Source organism: Dama dama, chromosome 28 (assembly GCF_033118175.1).
Source record: "Dama dama isolate Ldn47 chromosome 28, ASM3311817v1, whole genome shotgun sequence".
Taxonomy (NCBI): Eukaryota; Metazoa; Chordata; class Mammalia; order Artiodactyla; family Cervidae; genus Dama; species Dama dama.
In genome coordinates, this window is record NC_083708.1 from 586,589 (window position 1) to 613,990 (window position 27,402).

The following is a 27,402-nucleotide window of genomic DNA, read 5'->3' on the forward strand; positions in this document are numbered from 1 at the left end:
CCTCAGGATCCCTCTAGACTTGAGACAGTGATCTTGGGTTTTCTCTGGAGTGCCATCAAGGAAATCAAGGCTCCTTTCAAGTTTGATGTGGAACACGGATTTGCTCTGCACGCAGTGCAGGGGAATCGGGCCTCATGTTGCGGCGAGGGGAAGTCTCATGGTTTTTCTCGAGATGCGGCCGGAACCTGGGGTATATTCTCGAGTTACGACGGCGAGGGCCCTTCCAGACGCGTGTTTGTTCAGCGACGTTAGGACTCCTGCCTAGGTGCGGAGGACAACTCGGGATTCTCCTCGAGTCTTGGCATGGCAATTGGGACGCGTCTCCACGTGAGGCGGGAGACCCAGGGTCCCTTTCCACGTGCCACAGGGATCCTGGGACTCCTAACCATTTTCAAGAGGAGTCAGGCATCGTCTCCTTTGGAAGCATTGATCTCCACGGACCTCTCGAGTTTTCAATGGATGTGAGTCCTCCGGTCGTGATGTGGCGAGAACTAGTTTTTTCTCTGTGGTCTCCACAGGGGATTCAGACATCCCTTCGTTTTGGGAGATGCAAGACGAGCCTGTATTCAATTCACTGGAGGGATATCCGGCCTTACTTCGAGTCAGAGCATCTCGGTGTCCATTCCACTTGAGGCCACAAACTCAGGGGCCCTCTCACATACCTGTAGCTGAGAGAAACCTCCTCTTAAGGTGCTTGTGGAAAGTTGGTATTCCTCTTGAGTCGAAGCCAGGGACTAAGCTCTCATCTCGAGTTGATTTGGCGTCCACGGAGCCTTTTCGTGTTGCTCCAGTGACCTCAGGTTCCCTCTAGACTTGAGACAGTGATCTTGGGTTTTCTCTGGAGTGCCATCAAGGAAATCAAGGCTCCTTTCACGTTTGATGTGGAACATGGAATTGCTCTGCACGCAGTGCAGGGGAATCGGTCCTCATCTCACGGCGAGGGGGAAGTCTCATGGTTTTTCTCGAGTGGCGGCCGGAACCTTTGGTATATTTTCGCGTTACGATCGGGTGTGCCCTTCCAGACACGTGTTTGTTCAGCAACGTCAGAACCAATGCCTAGGTTCGATGGACACCTCGGTATTCTCCCCGAGGCGTGGCATGGCAATTGGGACGCATCTCCACGTGAGGCGGGAGACCCAGGGTCCCGTTCCACGTGCCACAGGGATCCTGGGACTCCTATCCATTTTCAAGAGGAGTCAGGCATCGTCTCCTTTGGAAGCATTGATCTCCGCGGACCTCTCGAATTTTCAAAGGATGTGAGGCCTTTGATTGCGATGATGTGGAGAACTAGTTCTTTCTCTGTGGTCTCCACAGGGGATTCAGATATCCCTTCCTCTTGGGAGATGCAAGACGAGCCTGCATTAAATTCACTGCAGGGATATCCGGCCTTACTTCGAGTCAGAGCATCTCGGTGTCCATTCCACTTGAGGCCACAAACTCAGGGTCCCTCTCACATACCTGTAGCTGAGAGAAGCCTCCTCTTGAGGTGCTTGTGGAAAGTTGGTATTCCTCTTGAGTTTAAGCCAGGGACTAAGCTCTAATCTCAAGTTGATTTGGGTTGCCCGGAGCCCTTTCTTGTTGCTACAGTGACCTCAGGATCCCTCTAGACTTGAGACAGTGATCTTGGGTTTTCTCTGGAGTGCCATCAAGGAAATCAAGGCTCCTTTCACGTTTGATGTGGAACACGGAATTGCTCTGCACGCAGTGCAGGGGAATCGGGCCTCATCTCGTGGCGAGGGGGAAGTCTCATGGTTTTTCTCGAGTTGCGGCCGGAACCTGGGGTATATTCTCGAGTTACGACGGGGAGGGCCCTTCCAGACACGTGTTTGTTCAGCGACGTCAGGACTTTTGCCTAGGTGCGAGGGACACCTCGGGATTCTCCTTCACTCCTGGCATCGCAATTGGGACCCGTCTCCACGTGACGCAGGAGACCACGTGTCCCTTTCCAATTGCCACAGGGATCCTGGAACTCCTATCCAATTTCAAGAGAGTCAGAAACGTCTCCTTTGGAAGCATTGATCTTCGCGGACCTCTCGAGTTTTCAAAGGATGTGAGGCCTCCGGTCGCGATGAGGCAGAGAACTAGGTCCTTCTCTGTGGTCTCCACAGGGGATTCAGACATCCCTTCCTCTTGGGAAATGCAGGACGAGCCTGCATTCAATTCACTGCAGGGATATCCGGCCTTACTTCGAGTCAGAGCATCTCGGTGTCCATTCCACTTGAGGCCACAAACTCAGGGTCCCTCTCACATACCTGTAGCTGAGAGAAGCCTCCTCTTGAGGTGCTTGTGGAAAGGAGGTATTCCTCTTGAGTCGAAGCCAGGGACTAAGGTCTCATCTCGAGTTGATTTGGGGTCCACGGAACCCTTTCATTTTGCTACAGTGACCTCAGGATCCCTCTAGACTTGAGACAGTGATCTTGGGTTTTCTCTGTAGTGCCATCAAGGAAATCAAGGCTTTTTTCTCATTTGATGTGGAACACGGAATTGCTCTGCACGCAGTGCAGGGGAATCGGGCCTCACCTCCCAGCGAGTGGGAAGTCTCATGGTTTTTCTCGAGTTGCGGCCGGAACCTGGGGTATATTCTCGAGTTACGATGGGGAGGGCCCTTTCAGACACGTGTTTGTTCAGCGACGTCAGGACTCCTGCCTAGGTGCCATGGACACCTCGGGATTCTCCTCGAGTCTTGGCATGGCAATGGGACGCGTCTCCACGTAAGGCAGGAGACCCAGGGTCCCTTTCCACGTGCCACAGGGATCCTGGGACTCCTATCCATTTTCAAGAAGAGTCAGGCATCGTCTCCTTTGGAAGCATTGATCTCCCCGGACCTCTCGAGTTTTCAAAGAATGTGAGGCCTCCGGTCGCGATGAGGCAGAGAACTAGGTCTTTCTCTGTGGTCTCCAGAGGGTATTCAGACATCCCTTCGTCTTGGGAGATGCAAGACGAGCCTGCATTCAATTCACTGCAGGGATATCCGGCGTAACTTCGAGTCAGAGCTTCTCGGTGTCCATTCCACTTGAGGACACAAACTCAGGGTCCCTCTCACATACCTGTAGCTGAGAGAAGCCTCCTCTTGTGGTGCTTGTGGAAAGTTGGTATTCCTCTTGAGTCGAAGCCAGGGACTAAGCTCTCCTCTCGAGTTGATTTGGGGTCCAGGGAGTCCTTTCGTGTTGCTCCAGTGACCTCAGGATCCCTCTAGACTTGAGACAGTGTTCTTGGGTTTTCTCTGGAGTGCCATCAAGGAAATCAAGGCTCCTTACACGTTTGATGTGGAACAAGGAATTGCTCTGCACGCAGTGAAGGGGAATCCGGCCTCATCTCGGGGCGAGGGGAAGTGTCATGGTTTTTCTCGAGTTGTGGCCGGAACCTGGGGTATATTCTCGACTTACGACGGGGAGGGCCCTTCCACACACGTGTTTGTTCAGCCACGTCAAGACTCCTACCTAGGTGTGAGGGACACCTCTGGATTCTCCTCGAGTCTTGACATGGCAATTGGGATGCGTCTCCACGTGAGACGGGAGACCCAGTGTCCCTTTCCACTTGCCAAAGGGATCCTGGGACTCCTATCCATTTTCAGGAGGATTCAGGCATCGTCTCATTTGGAAGCATTGATCTCCGTGGACCTCTCGAGTTTTCAAAGGATGTGAGGCCTCCGGTCATGATGAGGCGGAGGACTAGTTCTTTCTCTGTGGTCTCCACAGGGGATTCAGACATCACTTCCTCATGGGAGATGCAAGACGGGCCTGCATTCAATTCACTGCAGGGATATCCGGCTTTACTTCGAGTCAGAGCATCTCGGTGTCCATTCCACTTCAGGCCACAAACTCAGGGTCCCTCTCACATACCTGCAGCTGAGAGATGCCTCTTCTTGAGGTGCTTGTGGAAAGTTGGTATTCCTCTTGAGTCGAAGCCAGGGACTAAGCTCTCATCTCGAGTTGATTTGGGGTCCACGGAGCCCTTTTGTGTCTACAGTGACCTCAGGATCCCTCTAGACTTGAGACAGTTATCTTGGGTTTTCTCTGGAGTGCCATCAAGGAAATCAAGGCTCCTTTCCCTTTTGATGTAGAACACAGAATTGCTCTGCACGCAGTGCAGGGGAATCGGGCCTCATCTCGCGGCAATTGGGAAGTCTCGTGGTTTTTCTCGAGTTGCGACCGAACCTGGGGCATATTATTGAGTTACGACGGGGAGGGCCCTTCCAGACACGTGTTTGTTCAGCCACATCAGGACTCCTGCCTAGGTGCGAGGGACATTTCGGGATTGTCCTCGAGTCTTGACATGGCAATTGGGACGCGTCTCCACATGAGGCGGGAGACCCAGTGTCCCTTTCCACGTGCCAAAGGGATCCTGGGACTCCTATCCATTTTCAGGAGGATTCAGGCATCGTCTCATTTGGAAGCATTGATCTCCGAGGACCTCTCGAGTTTTCAAAGAATGTGAGGCCTCCGGTCACGATGAGGCGGAGGACTAGTTGTTTCTCTGTTGTCTCCACAGGGGATTCAGACACCCCTTCGTCTTGGGAGATGCAAGACGAGCCTGCATTCAATTCACTGCAGGGATATCCGGCCTTACTTCGAGTCAGAGCATCTCGGTGTCCATTCCACTTGAGGCCACACTCTGGGGGTCCCTCAAATATACCTGTAGCTGAGAGAAGCCTCCTCTTGAGGTGCTTGTGGAAAGTAGGTATTCCTCTTGAGTCTAAGCCAGGGACTAAGCTCTCATCTCGAGGTGATTTGGGGTCCACGGAGCCCTTTCGTGTTGCTCCAGTGACCTCAGGATCCCTCTAGACTTGAGACAGTGATGTTGGGTTTTCTCTGGAGTGCCATCAAGGAAATCAAGGCTCCTTTCACTTTTGATGTGGAACACGGAATTGCTCTGCATGCAGTTCAGGGGAATCGGGCCTCAACTCGCGGCGAGGGGGAAATCTCATGGTTTTTCTCGAGTTGCGGCCCGAACCTGGGGTATATTCTCGAGTTACGACGGGGAGGGCCCTTCCAGACACGTGTTTGTTCAGCGACGTCAGGACTCCTGCCTAGGAGCGAGGGAATCCTCGGGATTCTCCTCGAGTCTTGGCATGGCAATTGGGAGGCGTCTCCACGTGAGGCGGGGGACCCAGGGTCCCTTTCCACGTGCCACAGGGATCCTGGGACTCCTATCCATTTTCAAGAGGAGTCAGGCCTCGTCTCCTTTGGAAGCATGGATCTCCGCGGACCTCTCGATTTTTCAAAGGATGTGAGGCCTCCGGTCGCGATGAGGCGGAAAATTAGGTCTTTCTCTGTGGTCTCCACAGGGGATTCAGACATCCCTTCGTCTTGGGAGATGCAAGACGAGCCTGCATTCAATTCACTGCAGGGCTATCCGGCCTTACTTCGAGTCAGAGCATCTCGGTGTCCATTCCACTTGAGGCCACAAACTCAGGGTCCCTCTCACATACCTGTAGCTGAGAGAAGCCTCCTCTTGAGGTGCTTGTGGAAAGTTGGTATTCCTCTTGAGTCGAAGCCAGGGACTAAGCTCACATCTCGAGTTGATTTGGGGTCCACGGAGCCCTTTCCTGTTGCTCCAGTGACCTTAGGATCCCTCTAGACTTGAGAAAGTGATCTTGGGTTTTCTCTGGAGTGCCATCAAGGAAATCAAGGCTCCTTTCACTTTTGATTTGGAACACGGAATTGCTCTGCACGCAGGGCAGGGGAATCGGGCCTCATCTCGCGGCGATTGGGAAGTCTCATGGTTTTTCTCGAGTTGCGGCCGAAACCTGGGGTATATTCTGGAGTTACGACGGGGAGGGCCCTTCCAGACACATGTTTGTTCAGCGACGTCAGGACTCCTGCTTAGGTGCGAGGGACACCTCGGGATTCTCCTCGAGTCTTCGCATGGCAATGGGATGCGTCTCCACGTGAGGCGGGAGACCCAGGGTCCCTTTCCACGTGCCACAGGGATCCTGGGACTCCTATCCATTTTCAAGAGGAGTCAGGCATCGTCTCCTTTGGAAGCATTGATCTCCGCGGACCTCTTGAGTTTTCAAAGGATGTGAGGCGTCCGGTCGCGTTGAGCCGGAGAACTAGGTCTTTCTCTGTGTTCTGCACAGGGGATTCAGACATACCTTCGTCTTGGGAGATGCAAGACGAGCCTGCATTCAATTCACTGCAGGGATATCCGGCCTTACTTCGAGTCAGAGCATCTCGGTGTCCATTCCACTTGAGGCCACAAACTCAGGGTCCCTCTCACATACCTGTAGCTGAGTGAAGTCTCCCCTTGAGGTGCTTGTGGAAAGTTGGTATTCCTCTTGAGTCGAAGCCAGGGACTAAGCTCTCATCTCGAGTTGACTTGGGGTCCACGGAGCCCTTTCCTGTTGCTCCAGTGACCTCAGGATCCCTCTAGACTTAGGACAGTGATCTTGGGTTTTCTCCGGAGTGCCATCAAGGAAATCAAGGCCTCTTTCAAGTTTAATGTGGAATACGGAATTGCTGTGCACGCAGTGCAGGGGAATCGGGCCTCATCTCGCGGCGAACGGAAGTCTCATGGTTTTTCTCGAGTTCTGGCCGGAACCTGGGGTATATTCTCGAGTTACGACGGGGAGGGCCCTTCCAGACACGTGTTTGGTCAGCGACGTCAGGACTCCTGCCTAGGTGCGAGGGACACCTCGGGATACTCCTCGAGTCTTGGCTTGGCAATGGGGACGTGTCTCCACGTGAGGCGGGAGACCCAGGGTCCCTTTCCACGTGCCACAGGGATCCTGGGACTCCTATCCATTTACAAGAGGAGTCAGGCATCGTCTCCTTTGGAAGCATTGATCTCCGCTTACCTCTCGAGTTTTCAAAGGATGTGAGGCCTCCGGTCGTGATGAGGCGGTGAACTCAGTCTTTATCCGTGGTCTCCACAGGGGATTCAGACATCCCTTCGTCTTGGGAGATGCAAGACCAGCCTACATTCAATTCACTGCAGGGACATCCGGCCTTACTTCGAGTCAGAGCATCTCGGTGTCCATTCCACTTGAGGCCACAAACTCAGGGGCCCTCTCACATACCTGTAGCTGAGAGAAGCCTCCTCTTGAGGTGCTTGTGGAAAGTTGGTATTCCTCTTGAGTCGACGGCAGAGACTAAGCTCCCATCTCGAATAGATTTGGGGTCCACGGAGCCCTTTCGTGTTGCTCCAGTGACGTAAGGATCCCTCTAGACTTGAGACAGTGATCTTGGGTTTTCTCTGGAGTGCCATCAGGGAAATCAAGGCTCCTTTCACGTTTGATGTGGAACACGGAATTGCTCTACACGCAGTGCAGGTGAATCGGGCCTCATCTCGCGGCGAGGGGGAAGTCTCATGGTTTTTCTCGAGTTGCGGCCGGAACCTGGGGTATATTCTCGAGTTACGACGGGGAGGGCCCTTCCAGACACGTGTTTGGTCAGCGACGTCAGGACTCCTGCCTAGGTGCGAGGGACACCTCGGGATACTCCTCGAGTCTTGGCTTGGCAATGGGGACGCGTCTCCACGTGAGGCGGGAGACCCAGTGTCCCTTTCCACGTGCCACAGGGATCCTGGGACTCCCATCCATTTTCAAGAGGAGTCAGGCATCGTCTACTTTAGAAGCATTGATCTCCGCGGACCTCTCGAATTTTCAAAGGATGTGAGGCCTCCGGTCGCGATGAGGCGGAGGACTAGGTGTTTCTCTGTCGTCTCGACAGCGGATTCAGACATCCCTTCGTCTTGGGAGATGCAAGACGAGCCTGCATTCAATTCACTGCAGGGATATCCGGCCTTACTTCAAGTCAGAGCATTTCGGTGTCCATTCCACTTGAGGCCACAAACTCAGGGACCCTCTCACATACCTGTAGCTGAGAGAAGCCTCCTCTTGAGGTGCTTGTGGAAAGTTGGTATTCTTCTTGAGTCGAAGCCAGGGACTAAGCTCTCATCTCAAGTTGATTTGGGGTCCACGGAGCCCTTTCGTGTTGCTCCAGTGACCTCAGGATCCCTCTAGACTTGAGACAGTGATCTTGGGTATTCTCTGGAGTGCCATCAAGGAAATCAAGGCTCCTTTCACGTTTGATGTGGAACACGGAATTGCTCTGCATGCAGTGCAGGGGAATCAGGCCTCATCTCGCGGCGAGGGGGAAGTCTCTTGGTTTTTCTCGAGCTGCTGAGGGAACCTGGGGTATATTCTCGAGTTACGACGGGGAGGGCCCTTCCAGACACGTGTTTGTTCAGCGACGTCAGGACTCCTGCCTAGGTGCGAGGGACACCTCGGGACTCTCCTCGAGTCTTGGCATGGCAATTGGAACGCGTCTCCACGTGAGGCGGGAGACCCAGTGTCCCTTTCCACATGCCACAGGGAACCTGGGACTCCTATCCATTTTCAAGAGGAGTCAGGCATTGTCTCCTTTGGAAGCATTGATCTCCGCAGACCTCTCGAGTTTTCAAAGGATGTGAGGCCTCCGGTTGCTATGAGGCGGAGGACTAGGTTTATCTCTTTCGTCTCCACAGGGGATTCAGACATCCCTTCGTCTTGGGAGATGCAAGACGAGCCTGCATTCAATTCACTGCAGGGATATCCAGCCTTACTTCGAGTCAGAGCATCTCGGTGTCCATTCCACTTGAGGCCACAAACTCAGGGTCCCTCTCACATACCTGTAGCTGAGAGAAGCCTCCTCTTGAGGTGCTTGTGGAAACTTGGTATTCCTCTTGAGTCGAGGCCAGGGACTAAGCTCTCATCTCGAGTTGCTTTGGGGTCCACGGAGCCCTTTCGTGTTGCTCCAGTGACTTCAGGATCCCTCTAGACTTGACACAGTGATCTTGGGTTTTCTCTGGAGTGCCATCAAGGAAATCAAGGCTCCTTTCACGTTTGATGTGGAACACGGAATTGCTGTGCACGCAGTGCAGGGGAATCGGGCCTCATCTTGCGGCGAGGGGGAAGTGTCATGGTTTTTCTCGAGTTGCGGCCGGAACCTGGGCTATATTCTGGAGTTACGCCGGGGAGGGCCCTTCCAGACACGTGTTTGTTCTGCGACGTCAGGACTCCTGCCTAGGTGCGAGGGACACCTCGGGTTTCTCCACGAGTCTTGGCATGGCAATTCGGACTTGTCTCCACGTGAGGTGGGAGACCCAGGGTCCCTTTCAACGTGCCACAGGCATCCTTGGACTTCTATCTATTTTCAAGAGAAGTCAGGAATCGTCTCCTTTTTAAGCATTGATCTCCGCAGACCTCTCGAGTTTTCAAAGGATGTGAGGCCACCGGTCGCGTTGAGGCGGAGGGCTAGGTCTCTCTGTGGTCTCCACAGGGGATTCAGACATCCCTTCGTCTTGGGAGATGCAAGTCGAGCCTGCATTCAATTCACTGCAGGGATATCCGGCCTTACTTCGAGTCAGAGCATCTCGGCGTCCATTACACTTGAGGCCACAAGTTCAGGGTCCCTCTCACATACCTGTAGCTGAGAGAAGCCTCCTCTTGAGGTGCTTGTGGAAAGTTAGTATTCCTCTTGAGTCGAAGCCAGGGACTAAGCTCTCATCTCGAGTTGATTTGGGGTCCACGGAGCCCTTTCGTGTTGCTCCAGTTACCTCAGGGTCCCTCTAGACTTGAGAAAGTGATCTTGGGTTTTCTCTGGAGTGCCATCAAGGAAATCAAGGCTCCTTTCTTGTTTGATTTTGAACACGGAATTGCTCTGCACGCAGTGCAGGGGAATCGGGCCTGATCTCGCGGCGAGGGGGAAGCCTCAAGGTTTTTCTCGAGTTGCGGCTGGAACCTGGGGTATATTTTAGAGTTACGACGGGGAGGGCCCTTCCAGACACGTGTGTGTTCAGCGACGTCAGGACCCCTGACTTGTTGCGAGGGACACCTCGGGATTCTCCTCAAGTCTTGGCATGGCAATTGGGACGCGTGTCCCCTTGAGGCTGGATACCCAGAGTCCCTTTCCATGTACCACAGGGATCCTGGGACTCGTATCCATTTTCAAGAGGAGTCAAGCATCTTCTCCTTTGGAAGCATTGATCTCCGCGGACCTCTCGAGTTTTCAAAGGATGTGAGCCCTCGGTCGCGATGAGCTGGAGAACTAGGTCTTTCTCTGTGGTCTACACAGGGGATTCAGACATCCCTTCATCTTGGGAGATGCAAGACGAGCCTGCATTCAATTCACTGCAGGGATATCCGGCCTTACTTCGAGTCAGAGCATCTCGGTGTCCATTCCACTTGAGGCCACAAAATCAGGGTCCCTCTAACATACCTGTTGCTGAGAGAAGCTTCCTCTTGAGGTGCTTGTGGAAAGTTGGTATTCCTCTTGAGTCGAAGCCAGGGACTAAGCTCTCATCTCGAGTTGATTTGGGGTCCACGGAGCCCTTTCGTGTTTCTACAGTGACCTCAGGATCCCTTTAGACTTGAGATAGTGATCTTGCTTTTTCTCTGGAGTGCCATCAAGGAAATCAAGGTCCTTTCATTTTTGATTTGTAATACGGAATTGCTCTGCACGCAGGGCAGGGGAATCGGGCCTCATATCGCGGCGAGGGGGAAGTCTCATGGTTTTTCTCGAGTTGTGGCCGGAACCTGGGGTATATTCTCGAGTTACGACGGGGAGGGCCCTTCCAGACACGTGTTTGTTCAGCGACGTCAGGACTCCTGCCTAGGTGCGAGGGACACCTCGGGATTCTCCTCGAGTCTTGGCATGGCAATTGGGACGCGTCTCCACGTGAGACGGGAGACCCAGGGTCCCTTTCCACGTGCCACAGGGATCCGGGGACTCCTATCCATTTTCCGGGGGTGTCAGGCATCGTCTCCTTTGGAAGCATTGATCTCCGCAGACCTCTCGAGTTTTCAAAGAATGTGAGGCCTCTGGACGCGATGAGGCAGAGGACTAGGTCTTTCTCTGTGGTCTCCACAGGGGATTCAGACATCCCTTCGTCTTGGGAGATGCAAGACGAGCCTGCATTCAATTCACTGCAGCGATATCCGTCCTTAATTCGAGTCAGAGCATCTCGGTGTCCATTCCACTTGAGGCCACAAACTCAGGGTATCTCTCACATACACATAGCTGAGAGAAGCCGCCTCTTGAGGTGCTTGTGGAAACTTGGTATTCCTCTTGAGTCGAAGCCAGGGACTAAGCTCTCATCTCGAGTTGATTTGGGGTCCACGGAGCCCTTTCGTGTTGCTCCAGTGACCTCAGGATCCCTCTAGACTTGAGACAGTGACTTTGGGTTTTCTCTGGAGTGTCATCAAGGAAATCAAGGCTCCTTTCAAGTTTGATGTGGAACACGGAATTGCTCTGCACGCAGGTCAGGGGAATCGGGCCTCATCTCGCGGCAAGGGGGATGTCTCATGGTTTTTCTCGAGTTGCGGCCGGAACATGAGGTATATTCTCGAGTTACGACGGGGAGGGCCCTTTCAGACACGTGTTTGTTCAGCGACGTCAGGACTCCTGCCTAGGTGCAAGGGACACCTCCGGATTCTCCTCGAGTCTTGGCATGGCAATTGGGATGCGTCTCCACGTGAGGCGGGAGACCCAGGGTCCCTTTCCCCGTGCCACAAGGATCCTCGGACTCCTATCCATTTTCAAGAAGAGTCAGGCATCGTCTCCTTTGGAAGCATTGATCTCCGCGGACCTCTCGAGTTTTCAAAGGATGTGAGGCCTCCGGTCTCGATGAGGCGGTGAACTAGTTCTTTCTCTGTGGTCTCCACTGGGGATTCAGACATCCCTTCGTCTTGGGAGATGCAAGACGAGCCTGCATTCAGTTCACTGCAGGGATATCCGGCCTTACTTCGAGTCAGAGCATCTCGGTGTCCATTCCACTTGAGGCCACAAACTCGGGGTCCCTCTCAAATACCTGTAGCTGAGAGAAGCCTCCTCTTGAGGTGCTTGTGGAAAGTTGGTATTCCTCTTGAGTCTAAGCCAGGGACTAAGCTCTCATCTCGAGTTGATTTGGGGTCCACGGAGCCCTTTCCTGTTGGTCCAGTGACCTCAGGATCCCTCTAGACTTGAGACAGTGATCTTGGGTTTTCTCTGGAGTGCCATCAAGGAAATCAAGGCTCCTTTCACGTTTGATGTGGAACACGGAATTGCTCTGCATGCAGTGCAGGGGAATCAGGCCTCATCTCGCGGCGAGGGGGAAATCTCATGGTTTTTCTCGAGTTGCGGCCTGAACCTGGGGTATATTCTCGAGTTACGACGGGAAGGGCCTTCCAGACACGTGTTTGTTGAGCGACGTCAGGACTGCTGCCTAGGTGCGAGGGACACCTCGGGATTCTCCTCGAGTCTTGGCATGGCAATTGGGACGCGTCTCCACGTGAGGCGGGAGACCCAGGGTCCCTTTTGACGTGCCACAGGGATCCTGGGACTCCTATCCATTTTCAAGAGGAGTCAGGCATCGTCTCCTTTGGAAGCATTGATCTCCGCGGACCTCTCGAGTTTTTAAAGGATGTGAGGCCTCCGGTCGCGATGAGGCGGAGAACTCGGTCTTTCTCTGCGGTCTCCACAGGGGATTCAGACATCCCTTCGTCTTGGGAGATGCAAGACGAGCCTGCATTCAATTCACTGCAGGGATATCCGGCCTTACTTCGAGTCAGAGCATCTCGGTGTCCATTCTACTTGAGGCCACAAACTCAGGGTCCCTCTCACATACCTGTAGCTGAGAGAAGCCTCCTCTTGAGGTGCTTGTGGAAAGTTGGTATTCCTCTTGATTCGAAGCCGGGGACTAAGCTCTCATCTCGAGTTGATTTGGGGTCCACGGAGCCCTTTCCTGTTGGTCCAGTGACCTCAGGATCCCTCTAGACTTGAGACAGTGATCTTGGGTTTTCTCTGGAGTGCCATCAAGGAAATCAAGGCTCCTTTCACGTTTGATGTGGAACACGGAATTGCTCTGCATGCAGTGCAGGGGAATCTGGCCTCATCTCGCGGCAAGGAGGATGTCTCATGGTTTTTCTAAGTAGCGGCCGGAACCTGGGGTATATTCTGAGTTACGAAGCGGAGGGCCCTTCCAGACACGTGTTTGTTCAGCGACGTCAGGACTCATGCCTAGGTGCGAGGGACACCTCGGGATTCTCCGCGAGTCTTGGCATGGCAATTGGGACGCGTCTCCACGTGAGGAGGGAGACCTTGGGTCCCTTTCCACGTGCCACAGGGATCCTGGGACTCCTATCCATTTTCAAGAAGAGTCAGGCATCTTCTCCTTTGGAAGCATTGATCTCCGCGGACCTCTCGAATTTTCAAAGGATGTGAGGCCTCCGGTCGCGATGAGGCGGAGAACTAGGTCTTTCTCTGTGGTCTCCACAGGGGATTCAGACAACCCTTCGTCTTGGGAGATGCAAGACGAGCCTGCATTCAATTCACTGCAGGCATATCCGGCCTTACTTCGAGTCAGAGCATCTCGCTGTCCATTCCACTTTGGCCAAAAACTCAGGGTCCCTCTCACATACCTGTAGCTGAGAGAAGCCTCCTCTTGAGTGGCCTGTGGAAAGTTCGTATTCCTCTTGAGTCGAAACCAGGGAATAAGCTCTCATCTCGTGTTGATTTGGGGTCCCCGGAGCCCTTTCGTGTTGCTCCAGTGACCTCAGTATCCCTCTAGACTTGAGACAGTGATCTTGGGTTTTCTCTGGACTGCCATCAAGGAAATCAAGGCTCCTTTCACGTTTCATGTGGAACACGGAATTGCTCTGCACGGAGTGCAGGGGAGTCGGGCCTCATCTCGCGGCGAGGGGGAAGTCTCATGGTTTTTCTCGAGGTGCGGCCGGATCCTGGGGTATATTCTCGAGTTACGAGGGGAGGGCCTTTCCAGACACGTGTTTGTTCAGCGACATCAGGACTCCTGCCTAGGTGCGAGGGACACCTCGGGATTCTCCTCGAGTCTTGGGATGGCAATTGGGACGCGTCTCCACGTGAGGCGGGAGACCCAGGGTCCCTTTCCACGTGCCACAGGGATCCTGGGACTCCTATCCATTTTCAAGAGGAGTCAGGCATCGTCTCCTTTGGAAGCGTTGATTGCCACGGACCTCTCGAGTTTTCAAAGGATGTGAGGCCTCCGGTCGCAATCAGGCGGAAAACTAGGTCTTTCTCTGTGGTTTGCACAGGGTACTCAGACATCCTTTCGCCTTGGGAGACGCAAGACGAGCCTGCATTCAATTCACTGCAGGGATGTACGGCCTTACTTCGAGTCAGAGCATCTCGGTGTCCATTCCACTTGAGGCCACAAACTCAGGGTCCCTCTCACATACCAGTAGCTGAGAGAAGCCTCCTCTTGAGGTGCTTGTCGAAAGTTGGTATTCCTCTTGAGTCCAAGCCAGGGACTAAGCTTTCATCTCGAGTTGATTTGGGGTCCACGGAGTCCTTTCGTGTCGCTCCAGTAACCTCAGGATCCCTCTAGACTTGAGACAGTGATCTTGGGTTTTGTCTGGAGTGCCATCAAGGAAATCAAGGCTCCTTTCACGTTTGATGTGGAACACCGAATTGCTCTGCACCCAGTGCAGGGGAATCGGGCCTCATCTCGCGGAGAAAGGGAAGTCTCATGGTTTTTCTCGAGTTGAGGCCTGAACCTGGGGTATATTCTCGAGTTACGACTGGGAGGGCCCTTCCAGACACGAGTTTGTTCAGCGACGTCAGGACTCCTGCCTAGGTGCGAGGGACACCTCGGGATTCCCCTCGAGTCTTGGCATGGCAATTGGGACACGTCTCCACGTGAGGCGGGAGACGCAGGGTCCCTTTCCTCGTGCCACAGGGATCCTGGGACTCCTATCCATTTTCAAGAGGAGTCAGGCATCGTCTCCTTTGGAAGCATTGATCTCTGAAGACCTCTCGAATTTTCAAAGGATGTGAGGCCTCCGGTCGCAATGAGGCGGAGAACTTGGTCTTTCTCTGCGGTCTCCACAGGGGATTCAGACATCCCTTCGTCTTGGGAGATGCAAGACGAGCCTGCATTCAATTCACTGCAGGGATATCTGGCCTTATTTCGAGTCAGAGCATCTCGGTGTCCATTCCACTTGAGGCCACAAATTCAGGGTCCCTCTCACATACCTGTAGCTGAGAGAAGCCTCCTCTTGAGGTGCTTTTGGAAAGTTGGTATTCCTCTTGAGTCGAAGCCAGGGACTAATCTCTCATCTCGATTTGATTTGGGGTCCACGGAGCCCTTTCTTTTTGCTCCAGTGTCCTCAGGATCCCTCTAGACTTGGGACAGTGATCTTGGGTTTTCTCTGGAGTGCAATCAAGGAAATCAAGTCTCCTTTCTCGTTTCATGTGGAACACGGAATTGCTCTGCACGCAGTGTAGGGGAATCGGGCCTCATCTCGCAGAGAGGCGGAAGTCTCACGGTTTTTCTCGAGTCTCGGCCGGAACCTGGGGTATATTCTCGAGTTACGACGGGGAGTGCCCTTCCAGACACGTGTTTGTTCAGCGACGTCAGGCCTCCTGCCTAGGTGCGAGGGACACCTCGGGATTCTCCTCGAGTCTTGGCATGGCAATTGGGTCGTGTCTCCACGTGAGGCGGGAGACCCAGTGTCCCGTTCCACGTGCCACAGGGATCCTGGGACTCCTATCCATTTTCAAGAGGAGTCAGGCATCCTCTCCTTTGGAAGCATTGATCTCCGCGGACCTCTCGAGTTTTCAAAGGATGTGAGGCCTCCGTCGCGATGAGGCGGAGAACTAGGTCTTTCTCTGTGGTCTCCACAATGGATTCAGACATCCCCTCGTCTTGGGAGATGCAAGACGAGCCTGCATTCAATTCACTGCAGGGATATCCGGCCTTACTTCGAGTCAGAGCATCTCGGTGTCCATTGAACTTGAGGCCACAAACTCAGGGTCCTTCTCACATACCTGTAGCTGAGAGAAGCTTCCTCTTGAGGTGCTTGTGGAAAGTTGGTATTCCTCTTGAGTGGAAGCCAGGGACTAAGCTCTCATCTCGAGTTGATTGTGGTCCACGGAGCACTTTCGTGTTGCTCCTGTGACCTCAGGATCCCTCTAGACTTGAGACAGTGATCTTGGGTTTTCTCTGGACTGCCATCAAGGAAATCAAGGCTCCTTTCAGGTTTGATGTGGAACTCGGAATTGCTCTGCACGGAGTGCAGGGGAATCGGGCCTCATCTTTCGGCGAGGGGAAGTATCATGGTTTTTCTCGAGGTGCGGCCGGATCCTGGGGTATATTCTCGAGTTACGACGGGGAGGGCCCTTCCACACACGAGTTTGTTCAGCGAGGTCAGGACTCCTGCCTAGGTGCGAGGGACACCTCGGGATTCTCCTCGAGTCTTGGCATGTCAATTGGGATGCCTCTCCACATGAGGCGGGACACCCAGGGTCCCCTTCCACGTGCCACAGGGATCCTGGGACTCCTATCCATTTTCAAGAGGAGTCAGGCATCATCTCCTTTGGAAGCATTGATCTCCGCGGACCTCTCGAGTTTTCAAAGGATGTGAGGCCTCCGGTCGCGATGAGGCGGAGAACCAGGTCTTTCTCTGTGGTCTCCACAGGGGATTCAGACATCCCTTCGTCTTGGGAGATGCAAGACGAGAATGCATTTAATTCACTGGAGGGATATCCGGCCTTACTTCGAGTCAGAGCATCTCGGTGTCCATTCCACTTGAGGCCACAAACTCAGGGTTCCTCTCACATACCTGTAGCTGAGAGAAGCCTCCTCTTGAGGTGCTTGTGGAAAGTTGGTATTCCTCTTGAGTCCAAGCCAGGGACTAAGCTCTCATCTCGAGTTGATTGCGGGTCCACGGAGCCCTTTCCTGTTGCTCCAGGGACCTCAGGATCCCTCTAGACTTGAGACAGTGATCTTGGGTATTCTCTGGAGTGCCATCAAGGAAATCAAGGCTCCTTTCATGTTTGATGTGGAACACGGAATTGCTCTGCACGCAGTGCAGGGGAATCTGGTTTCATCTCGCGGCGAGGGGGAAGACTCATGGTTTTTCTCGAGTTGCGGCCCGAACCTGTGGTATATTCTGGAGTTACGACGGGGAGGGCCCTTCCAGACACGTGCTTGTTCAGCGACGTCAGGACTCCTGCCTCGGTGCGAGGGACACCTCGGGATTCTCCTCGAGTCTTGGCATGGCAATTGGGACGCCTCTCTATGTGAGGCGGGAGCCCCAGGTTCCCTTTCCAGGTGCCACAGGAATCCTGGGACTCCTATCCATTCTCAAGAGGAGTCAGGCATCGTCTCCTTTGGAAGCATTGATCTCCGTGGACCTCTCGAGTTTTCAAAGGATGTGAGGCCTCCGGTCGCGATGAGGCGGAGAACTAGGTCTTTCTCTGTGGTCTCCACAGGGGATTCAGACATCCCTTCGTCTTGGGAGATGCAAGACGAGCCTGCATTCAATTCACTGCAGGGATATCCGGCCTTACTTCGAGTCAGAGCATCAAGGTGTCCATTCCACTTGAGGCCACAAAATCAGGGTAACTCTCATATACTTGTACCTGAGAGAAGCCTCCTCTTGAGGTGCTTGTGGAAAGTTGGTATTCCTCTTGAGTCGAAGCCAGGGACTAAGCTCTCATCTCGAGTTGATCTGGGGTCCCCGGAGCCCTTTCCTGTAGCTACAGTGACCTCAGGGTCCCTCTAGACTTGAGACAGTGATCTTGGGTTTTCTCTGGAGTGCCATCAAGGAAATCAAGGCTCCTTTCACGTTTGATGTGGAAAACGGAATTGCTCTGCACGCAGTGCAGGGGAATCGGGCCTCATCTCGCGACGAGGGGGAAGTCTCATGGTTTTTCTCGAGTTGCGGCCGGAACCTGGAGTATATTCTCGAGTTACGATGGGGAGGGCCCTTCCAGACACGTGTTTGTTCAGCGACGTCAGGACTCCTGCCTAGGTGGGAAGGACACCTCGGGATTCTCCTCGAGTCTTGGCATGGCAATTGGGACGCGTCTCCACGTGAGGCGGGAGACCCAGGGTCCCTTTTGACGTGCCACAGTGATCCTGGGACTCCTATCCACTTTCAGGAGGAGTCAGGCATCGTCTCCTTGGGAAGCATTGATCTCCTCGGACCTCTAGAGTTTTCAAAGGATGTGAGGCCTCCGTTCGCGTTGAGGCGGACGACTAGGTCTTTCTCTGTGGTCTCCACAGGGGATTCAGACATCCCTTCGTCTTGGGAGATGCAAGAAGAGCCTGCATTCAATTCACTGCAGGGATATCCGGCCTTACTTCGAGTCAGAGCATCTCGGTGTCCCTTCCACTTGAGGCCACAATCTCAGGGTCCCTCTCACATACCTGTAGCTGAGAGAAGCCTCCTCTTGAGGTGCTCTTGGAAATTTGGTATTCCTCTTGAGTCGAAGCCAGGGACTAAGCTCTCATCTCGAGTTGATTTGGGGTCCACGGGGCCCTTTCGTGTTGCTCCAGTGACCTCAGGATCCCTCTAGACTTGAAACAGTGTTCTTGGGTTTTCTCTGGAGTGCCATCAAGGAAATCAAGGCTCCTTTCACGTTTGATGTGGAACACGGAATTGCTCTGCACGCAGTGCAGGGGAATCGGGCCTCATCTCGCGGCGAGGGGGAAGTCTCATTGTTTTTCTCGAGTTGCGGCCGGAACCTGGGGTATATTCTCGAGTTACGACGGGGAGGGCCCTTCCAGACACGTGTTTGTTCAGCGACGTCAGGACTCCTGCCTAGGTGCGAGGGACACCTCGGGATTCTCCTCGAGTCTTGGCATGGCAATTGGGACGCGTCTCCACGTGAGGCGGTTGACCCAGTGTCCCTTTCCACGAGCCACAGTGATCCTGGGACTCCTATGCATTTTCAAGAGGAGTCAGGCATCGTCTCCTTTGGAAGCATTGATCTCTGCAGACCTCTCGAGTTTTCAAAGGATGTGAGGCCTCCGGTCACGATGAGGCGGAGGATTAGGTCTTTCTCTGTGGTCTCCAGAGGGGATTCAGACATCCCTTCGTCTTGGGAGATGCAAGACGGGCCTGCATTGAATTCACTGCAGGGATATCCGGCCTTACCTGAGTCAGAGGATCTCGGTGTCCATTACACTTGAGGCCACAAATTCAGGGTCCCTCTCACATAACCGTAGCTGAGAGAAGCCTCCTCTTGAGGTGCTTGTGGAAAGTTGGTATTCCTCTTGAGTCGAAGCCAGGGACTAAGCTCTCATCTCGAGTTGATTTGGGGTCCACGGAGCCCTTTTGTGTAGCTCCAGTGACCTCAGGATCCCTCTAGACTTGAGACAGTGATCTTGGGTTTTCTCTGGAATGCCAACAAGGAAATCAAGGCTCCCTTCACGTTTGATGTGGAACACGGAATTGCTCTGCACGCAGTGCAGGGGAATCGGGCCTCATCTCGTGGCAAGGGGGATGTCTCATGGTTTTTCTCAAGTTGCGGCCGGAACCTGGGGTATATTCTCGAGTTACGACGGGGAGGGCCCTTCCAGACACGTGTTTGTTCAGCGACGTCAAGACTCCTGCCTAGGTGCGAGGGACACCTCGGGATTCTCCTCGAGTCTTGGCATGGCAATTGGGACGCGTCTCCATGTGAGGCGGGAGACTCAGGGTCCCTTTCCACGTGCCACAGGTATCCTGGGTCTCCTATCCATTTTCAAGAAGAGTCAGGCATCGTCTCCTTTGGAAGCATTGATCTCCGCGGACTTCTCGAGTTTTCAAAGGATGTGAGGCCTCCGGTCGCGATGAGCGGGAGAACTAGTTCTTTCTCTGTGGTCTCCACAGGGGATTCAGACATTCCTTCCTCTTGGGAGATGCAAGACGAGCCTGCTTTCAATTCACTGCAGGAATATCCGGCCTTACTTCGAGTCAGAGCCTCTCGGTGTCCATTCCACTTGAGGCCACAAACTCAGGGTCCCTCTCACATACCTGTAGCTGATGGAAGCCTCCTCTTAAGGTGCTTGTGGAAAGTTGGTATTCCTCTTGAGTCGAAGCCAGGGACTAAGCTCTCATCTCGAGTTGATTTGGGGTTCACGGAGCGCTTTCGAGTTGCTCCAGTGACTTCAGGATCCCTCTGGACTTGAGACAGTGATCTTGGGTTTTCGCTGGAGTGCCATCAAGGAAATCAAGGCTCATTTCACATTTGATGTGGAACACGGAATTGCTTTGCACGCAGTGCAGGGGAATCGGGCCTCATCTCGCGGCGAGGGGGAAGTCTCATGGTTTTTCTCGAGTTGCGGCCGGAACCTGGGGTATATTCTCCAGTTAGGACGGGGAGGGCCCGTCCAGACACGTGTCTGTTCAGCGACGTCAGCACTCCTGCCTAGGTTCGATGGACACCTCGGTATTCTCCCCAAGTCTTGGCATGGCAATTGGGACGCGTCTCCACGTGAGGCGGGAGACCCAGGGTCCCTTTCCACGTGCCACAGGAATCCTGGGACACCTATCCATTTTCAAGAGGAGTCAGGAATCGTTGCCTTGGGAAGCATTGGTCTCCGCGGACCTCTCAAGTTTTCAATGGATGTGAGGCCTCCGGTCGCGATGAGGCGGAGAACTAGGTCTTTCTCATTGGTCTCCACAGGGGATTCAGACATGCCTTCGTCTTGGGAGATGAAAGACGAGCCTGCTTTCAATTCACTGCAGGGATATCCGGCCTTACTTCGAGTCAGAGCATCTCGGTGTCCATTCCACTTGAGGCCACAAACTCAGGGTCCCTCTCACATACCTGTAGCTGAGAGAAGCCTCCTCTTGAGGTGCTTGTGGAAAGTTGGTATTCCTCTTGAGTCGAAGCCAGGGACTAAGCTATCATCTCGAGTTGATTTGGTGTCCACGGAGCATTTTTGTGTTGCTCCAGTGACCTCAGGATCCCTCTAGAATTGAGAGAGTGATCTTGGGTTTTCTCTGGAGTGCCATCAAGGAAATCAAGGCTCCGTTCACGTTTGATGTGGAACACGGAATTGCTCTGCACGCAGTGCACGGAATCGGGCCTCATCTCGGGGCGAGGGGGAAGTCTCATGGTTTTTCTCGAGTTGCGGACGGACCCTGGGGTATATTCTCGAGTTACGACGGGAGTGCCCTTCCAGACACGTGTTTGTTCAGCGACGCCAGGCCTCGGGCCTAGGTGAGAGGGACACCTCGGGATTCTCCTCGAGTCTTGGCATGGCAATTGGGACGCGTCTCCACGTGAGGCGGGAGACCCAGGGTCCCTTTCCACGTGCCACACGGATCCTGGGACTCCTATCCATTTTCAAGAGGAGTCAGGCATCGTCTCCTTTGGTAGCATTGATCTCCGCGGACCTCTCGAGTTTTCAAATGATGTGAGGCCTCCGGTCCCGTTGAGGCGGAGGACTAGGTCTTTCTCTGTGGTCTCCACAGGGGATTCAGACAACCCTTCGTCTTGGGAGATGCAAGACGAGCCTGCATCCAATTCACTGCAGGGATATCCGGCCTTACTTCGAGTCAGAGCATCTCGGTATCCATTCCACTTGAGGCCACAAACTCGGGGTCCCTCAAATATACCTGAAGCTGAGAGAATCCTCCTCTTGACGTGCTTGTGGAAAGTTGTTATTCCTCTTGACTCGAAGCCAGGGACTAAGCTCTCATCTCGAGTTGATTTGGGGTCCACGGAGCCTTTTCGTGTTGCTACAGTGACCTCAGGATCCCTCTGGACTTGAGACAGTGATCTTGGGTTTTCTCTGGAGTGCCATCAAGGAAATCAAGGCTCCTTTCACGTTTGATGTGGAACACGGAATTGCTCTGCACGCAATGCAGGGGAATCGGGCCTCATCTCGCGGCGAGGGGGAAGTCTTGGTTTTTCGCGAGTGGCGGCCGGAACCTGGGGTATATTCTCGAGTTACGACGGGGAGGGCCCTTCCAGACACGTGTTTCTTCAGCGAAGTGAGGACTCCTGACTAGGTGCGAGGGACACCTCGGGGTTCTCCTCGAGTCTTGGCATGGCAATTGGGACGCGTCTCCATGTGAGGCGGGAAACCCAGGGTCCCTTTCCACGTGCCACAGGGATCCTGGGACTCCTATCCATTTTCAAGAGGAGTCAGGCATCGTCTCCTTTGGAAGCATTGATCTCCGCAGACCTCTCGAGTTTTGAAAGGATGTGAGGCCTCCGGTCGCGATGAGCCGGAGAACTAGTTCTTTCTCTGTGGTCTCCACAGGGGATTCAGACATCCCTTCCTCTTAGGAAATGCAAGACGAGCCTGCTTTCAATTCCCTGCTGGAATATCCGGCCTTACTTCGAGTCAGAGCATCTCGGTGTCCATTCCACTTGAGGCCACAAACTCAGGGTCCCTCTCACATACCTGTAGCTGAGAGAAGCCTCCTCTTGAGGTGCTTGTGGAAAGTTGGTATTCCTCTTGACTCGAAGCCAGGGACTAAGCTCTCATCTCGAGTTGAATTGGGGTCCACGGAGCCCTTTCGTGTTGCTCCAGTGACCTCAGGATCCCTCTAGACTTGAGACAGTGATCTTGCGTTTTCTCTGGAGTGCCATCAAGGAAATCAAGGCTCCTTTCACGTTTGATATGGAACATGAAATTGCTCTGCATGCAGTGCAGGGGAATCGGGCCTCATCTCGTGGCGAGGGGGAAGTCTCATGGTTTTTCTCGAGTTGCGGCCGGAACCTGGGGTATATTCTCGAGTTACGAAGGGGAGGTCTGTTCCAGACACGTGTTTGTTCAGCGACGTCAGGACTCCTGCCTAGGTGCGAGGGACACCTCGGGATTCTCCTCGAGCCTTGGCATGGCAATTGGGACGCGTCTCCACGTGAGGCGGGAGACCCAGGGTCCCTTTCCTCGTGGCACAGGGATCCTGGAACTCCTATCCATTTTCAGTAGGAGTCAGGCATGGTCTCCTTTGGAAGCATTGATCTCCGCGGACCTCTCGAGTTTTCAAAGGATGTGAGGCCTCCGGTCGCGATGAGGCGGAGGACTAGGTCTTTCTCTGTGGTCTCCACAGGGGATTCAGACAACCCTTCGTCTTGGGAGATGCAAGACGAGCCTGCATTCAATTCACTGCAGGGATATCCGGCCTTACTTCGAGTCAGAGCATCTCGGTGTCCATTCCACTTGAGGCCACAAACTCAGGGTCCCTCTCACATACATGTAGCTGAGAGAAGCCTCCTCTTGAGGGGCTTGTGGAAAGTTCGTATTCCTCTTGAGACGAAGCCAGGGACTAAGCTCTCATCTCGAGGTGATTTGGGGTCCACGGAGCCCTTTCCTGTTGGTCCAGTGACCTCAGGATCCCTCTAGACTTGAGACAGTGATCTTGGGTTTTCTCTGGAGTGCCATCAAGGAAATCACGGCTCCTTTCAAGATTGATGTGGAACACGGAATTGCTCTGCATGCAGTGCAGGGGAATCAGGCCTCAACTCGCGGCGAGGGGTAAATCTCATGGTTTTTCTCGAGTTGCGGCCCGAACCTGGGGTATATTCTCGAGTTACGACGGGGAGGGCCCTTCCAGACACGTGTTTGTTCAGCGACGTCAGGACTCCTGCCTAGGTGCGAGGGACACCTCGGGATTCTCCTCGAGTCTTGGCATGGCAATTGGGACGCGTCTCCACGTGAGGCGGGAGACCCAGGTTCCCTTTCCACGTGCCACAGGGATCCTGGGACTCCTATCCATTTTCAAGAGGAGTCAGGCATCGTCTCCTTTGGAAGCATTGATCTCCGCGGACCTCTCGAGTTTTCAAAGGATGTGAGGCCACCGGTCGCGATGAGGCAGAGAACTCGGTCTTTCTCTGTGGTCTCCACAGGGGATTCAGACATCCCTTCGCCTTGGGAGATGCAAGATGAGCCTGCATTCAATTCACTGCAGGGATAACCGGCCTTACTTCGAGTCAGAGCATCTCGGTGTCCATTCCACTTGAGGCCACAAACTCAGGGTCCCTCTCACATACCTGTAGCTGAGAGAAGCCTCCTCTTGAGGTGCTTGTGGAAAGTTGGTATTCCTCTTGAGTCGAAGCCAAGGACTAAGCTCTCATCTCGAGTTGATTTGGGGTCCACGGAGCCCTTTCTTGTTGCTCCAGTGACCTCAGGATCCCTCTAGACTTGAGACAGTGATCTTGGGTTTTCTCTGGAGTGCCATTAAGGAAATCAAGTCTCCTTTCACTTTTCATGTGGAACACGGAATTGCTCTGCAAGCAGTGCAGGGGAATCGGGCCTCATCTCGCGGCGAGGGGGAAGTCTCATGGTTTTTCTCGAGTTCCGGCCGGAACCTGTGGTATATTCTCGAGTTACGAAGGGGAGGGCCCTTCCAGACACGTGTTTGTTCAGCGACGTCAGGACTCCTGCCTAGGTGCGAGAGACACCTCGGGATTCTCCTCGAGTCTTGGCATGGCAATTGGGACGCGTCTCCACATGAGGCGGGAGACCCAGGGTCCCTTTCCACGTGCCACATGATCCTGGGACTCCTATTCATTTTCAAGAAGAGTCAGGCATCATCTCCTTTGGAAGCATTGATCTCCGCGGACCTCTCGAATTTTCAAAGGATGTGAGGCCTCCGGTCGCAATGAGGCAGAGGACTAGGTCTTTCTCTGTGGTCTCCACAGGGGATTCAGACATCCCTTCGTCTTGGGAGATACAAGACGAGCCTGCATTCACTTCACTGCAGGGATATCCGGCCTTACTTCGAGTCAGAGAATCTCGGTGTCCATTCAATTTGAGGCCACAAACTCAGGGTCCCTCTCACATACCTGTAGCTGAGAGAAGCCTCCTCTTGAGGTGCTTGTGGAAAGTTGGTATTCCTCTTGAGTCGAAGCCAAGGACTAAGCTCTCATCTCGAGTTGATTTGGGGTCCACGGAGCCGTTTCATGTTGCTCCAGTGACCTCAGGATCCCTCTAGACTTGAGACAGTGATCTTGGGTTTTCTCTGGAGTGCCATCAAGGAAATCAAGGCTCCTTTCACTTTTCATGTGGAACACGGAATTGCTCTGCACGCAGTGCAGGGGAATCGGGCCTCATCTCGCGACGTGGGGGAAGTCTCATGGTTTTTCTCGAGTTGCGGCCGGAACCTGGGGTATATTCTCGAGTTACGACGGGGAGGGCCCTTCCAGACACGTGTTTGTTCAGCGACGTCAGGACTCCTGCCTAGGTGCGAGGGACACCTCGGGATTCTCCTGGAGTCTTGGCATGGCAATTGGGACGCGTCTCCACGTGAGGCGGGAGACCCAGGGTCCCTTTCCACGTGCCACAGGGATCCTGGGACTCCTATCCATTTTCAAGAGGAGTCAGGCATCGTCTCCTTTGGAAGCATTGATCTCCGCATACCTCTCGAATTTTCAAAGGATGTGAGGTCTCCGGTCGCCATGAGGCGGAGGACTAGGTCTTTCTCTGTTGTCTCCACAGCGGATTCAGACATCCCTTCGTCTTGGGAGATGCAAGACGAGCCTGCATTCAATTCACTGCAGGCATATCCGGCCTTACTTCGAGTCAGAGCATCTCGCTGTCCATTCCACTTGAGGCCACAAACTCAGGGTCCCTCTCACATACCTGTAGCTGAGAAAAGCCTCCTCTTGAGGTGCTTGTGGAAAGTTGGCATTCCTCTTGAGTCGAAGCCAGGGACTAAGCTCTCATCTCGAGTTGATTTGGGGTCCACGGAGCCTTTTCGTGTTGCTACATTGACCTCAGGATCCCTCTAGACTTGAGACAGTGATCTTGGGTTTTCTCTGGAGTGCCATCAAGGAAATCAAGGCTCCTTTCAAGTTTGATGTGGAACACGGAATTGCTCTGCACGCATTGCAGGGGAATCGGGCCTCATCTCACGGCGAGGGGGAAGTCTCATGGTTTTTCTCGAGTTGCGGCAGGAACCTGGGGTATATTCTCGAGTTACGACGGGGAGGGCCCTTCCAGACACGTGTTTGTTCAGCGACGTCAGGTCTCCTGCCTAGGTGCGAGGGACACCTCGTGATTCTCTTCGAGTCTTGGCATGGCAATTCGGACGCGTCTCCACGTGAGACGCGGGACCCAGCGTCCCTTTCCCCGTGCCACAGGGATCCTGGGACTCCTATCCATTTTCAAGAGGAATCAGGCATCGTCTCCTTTGGAAGCATTGATCTCCGAGGACCTCTCGAGTTTTCAAAGGATGTAAGGCCTCCGGTCGCGATGAGTGGGAGGACTAGGTCTTTCTCTGTGGTGTCCACTGGGGATTCTGACATCCCTTCATCTTGGGAGATGCAAGACGAGCCTGCATTCAATTCATTGCAGGGATATCCGGCCTTACTTCGAGTCAGAGCATCTCGGTGTCCATTCCACTTGAGGCCACAAACTCAGGGTCCCTCTCACATACCTGTAGCTGAGAGAAGCCTCCTCTTGAGATGCTTGTGGAAAGTTGGTATTCCTCTTGAGTCGAAGCCAGGGACTAAGCTCTCATCTCGAGTTGATTTGCGTTCCACGGAGCCCTTTCGTGTTGCTACAGTGACCTCAGGATCCCTCTAGACTTGAGACAGTGATCTTGGGTTTTGTCTAAAGTGCCATCAAGGAAATCAAGGCTCCTTTCATGTTTGATGTGGAACACGGAATTGCTCTGCACGCAGTGCAGGGGAATCGGGCCTCATCTCACGGCGAGGGGGAAGTCTCATGGTTTTTCTCGAGTTGCGACCGGAACCTGGTGTATATTCTCGAGTTACGACGGGGAAGGCCCTTCCAGACACGTGTTTGTTCAGCAACGTCAGGACTCCTGCCTATGTGCGAGGGACACCTCGGGATTCTCCTCGAGTCTTGGCATGGCAATTGGGACGCGTCTCCACGTGAGGTGGGAGACCCAGATCCCAATTCACGTGCCATAGGAATGCTGGGACTCCTATCCATTTTCAAGAGGAATCAGACATCGTCTCCTTTGGAAGCATTGTTCTCGCGGACCTCTCGAGTTTTCAAAGGATGTGAGGCCTCCGCTCTCGATGATGCGGAGAACTCGGTCTTTCTCTGTCGTCTCCACAGGGGATTCAGACATCCCTTCATCTCGGGAGATGCAAGACGAGCCTGCATCCAATTCACTGCAGGGATATCCGGCCTTACTTCGAGTCAGAGCATCTCGGTGTCCATTCCACTTGAGGCCACAAACTCAGGGTCCCTCTCACATACCTGTAGCTGAGAGAAGCCTCCTCTTGAGGTGCTTGTGGAAAGTTGGTATTCCTCTTGAGTCGAAGCCAGGGACTAAGCTCTCATCTCGAGTTGATTTGGGGTCAACGGAGCCCTTTCGTGTTGCTCCAGTGACCTCAGGATCCCTCTAGACTTGAGACAGTGAACTTGGGTTTTCTCTGGAGTGCCATCAAAGAAATCAAGACTCCTTTCACGTTTTATGTGGAACACGGAATTGCTCTGCACCCAGTGCAGGGGAATCCGGCCTCATCTCGCGGCGAGGGGGAAGTCTCATGGTTTTTCTCGAGTGGCGGCCGGAACCTGGGGTATATTCTCGAGTTACGACGGGGAGGGCCCTTCCAGACACGTGTTTGTTCAGCGACGTCAGGACTCCTGCCTAGGTGCGAGGGACACCTCGGGATTCTCCTCGAGTCTTGGCATGGCAATTGGGACGCGTATCCACGTGAGGCGGGAGACCCAGGGTCCCTTTCCAAGTGCCACAGC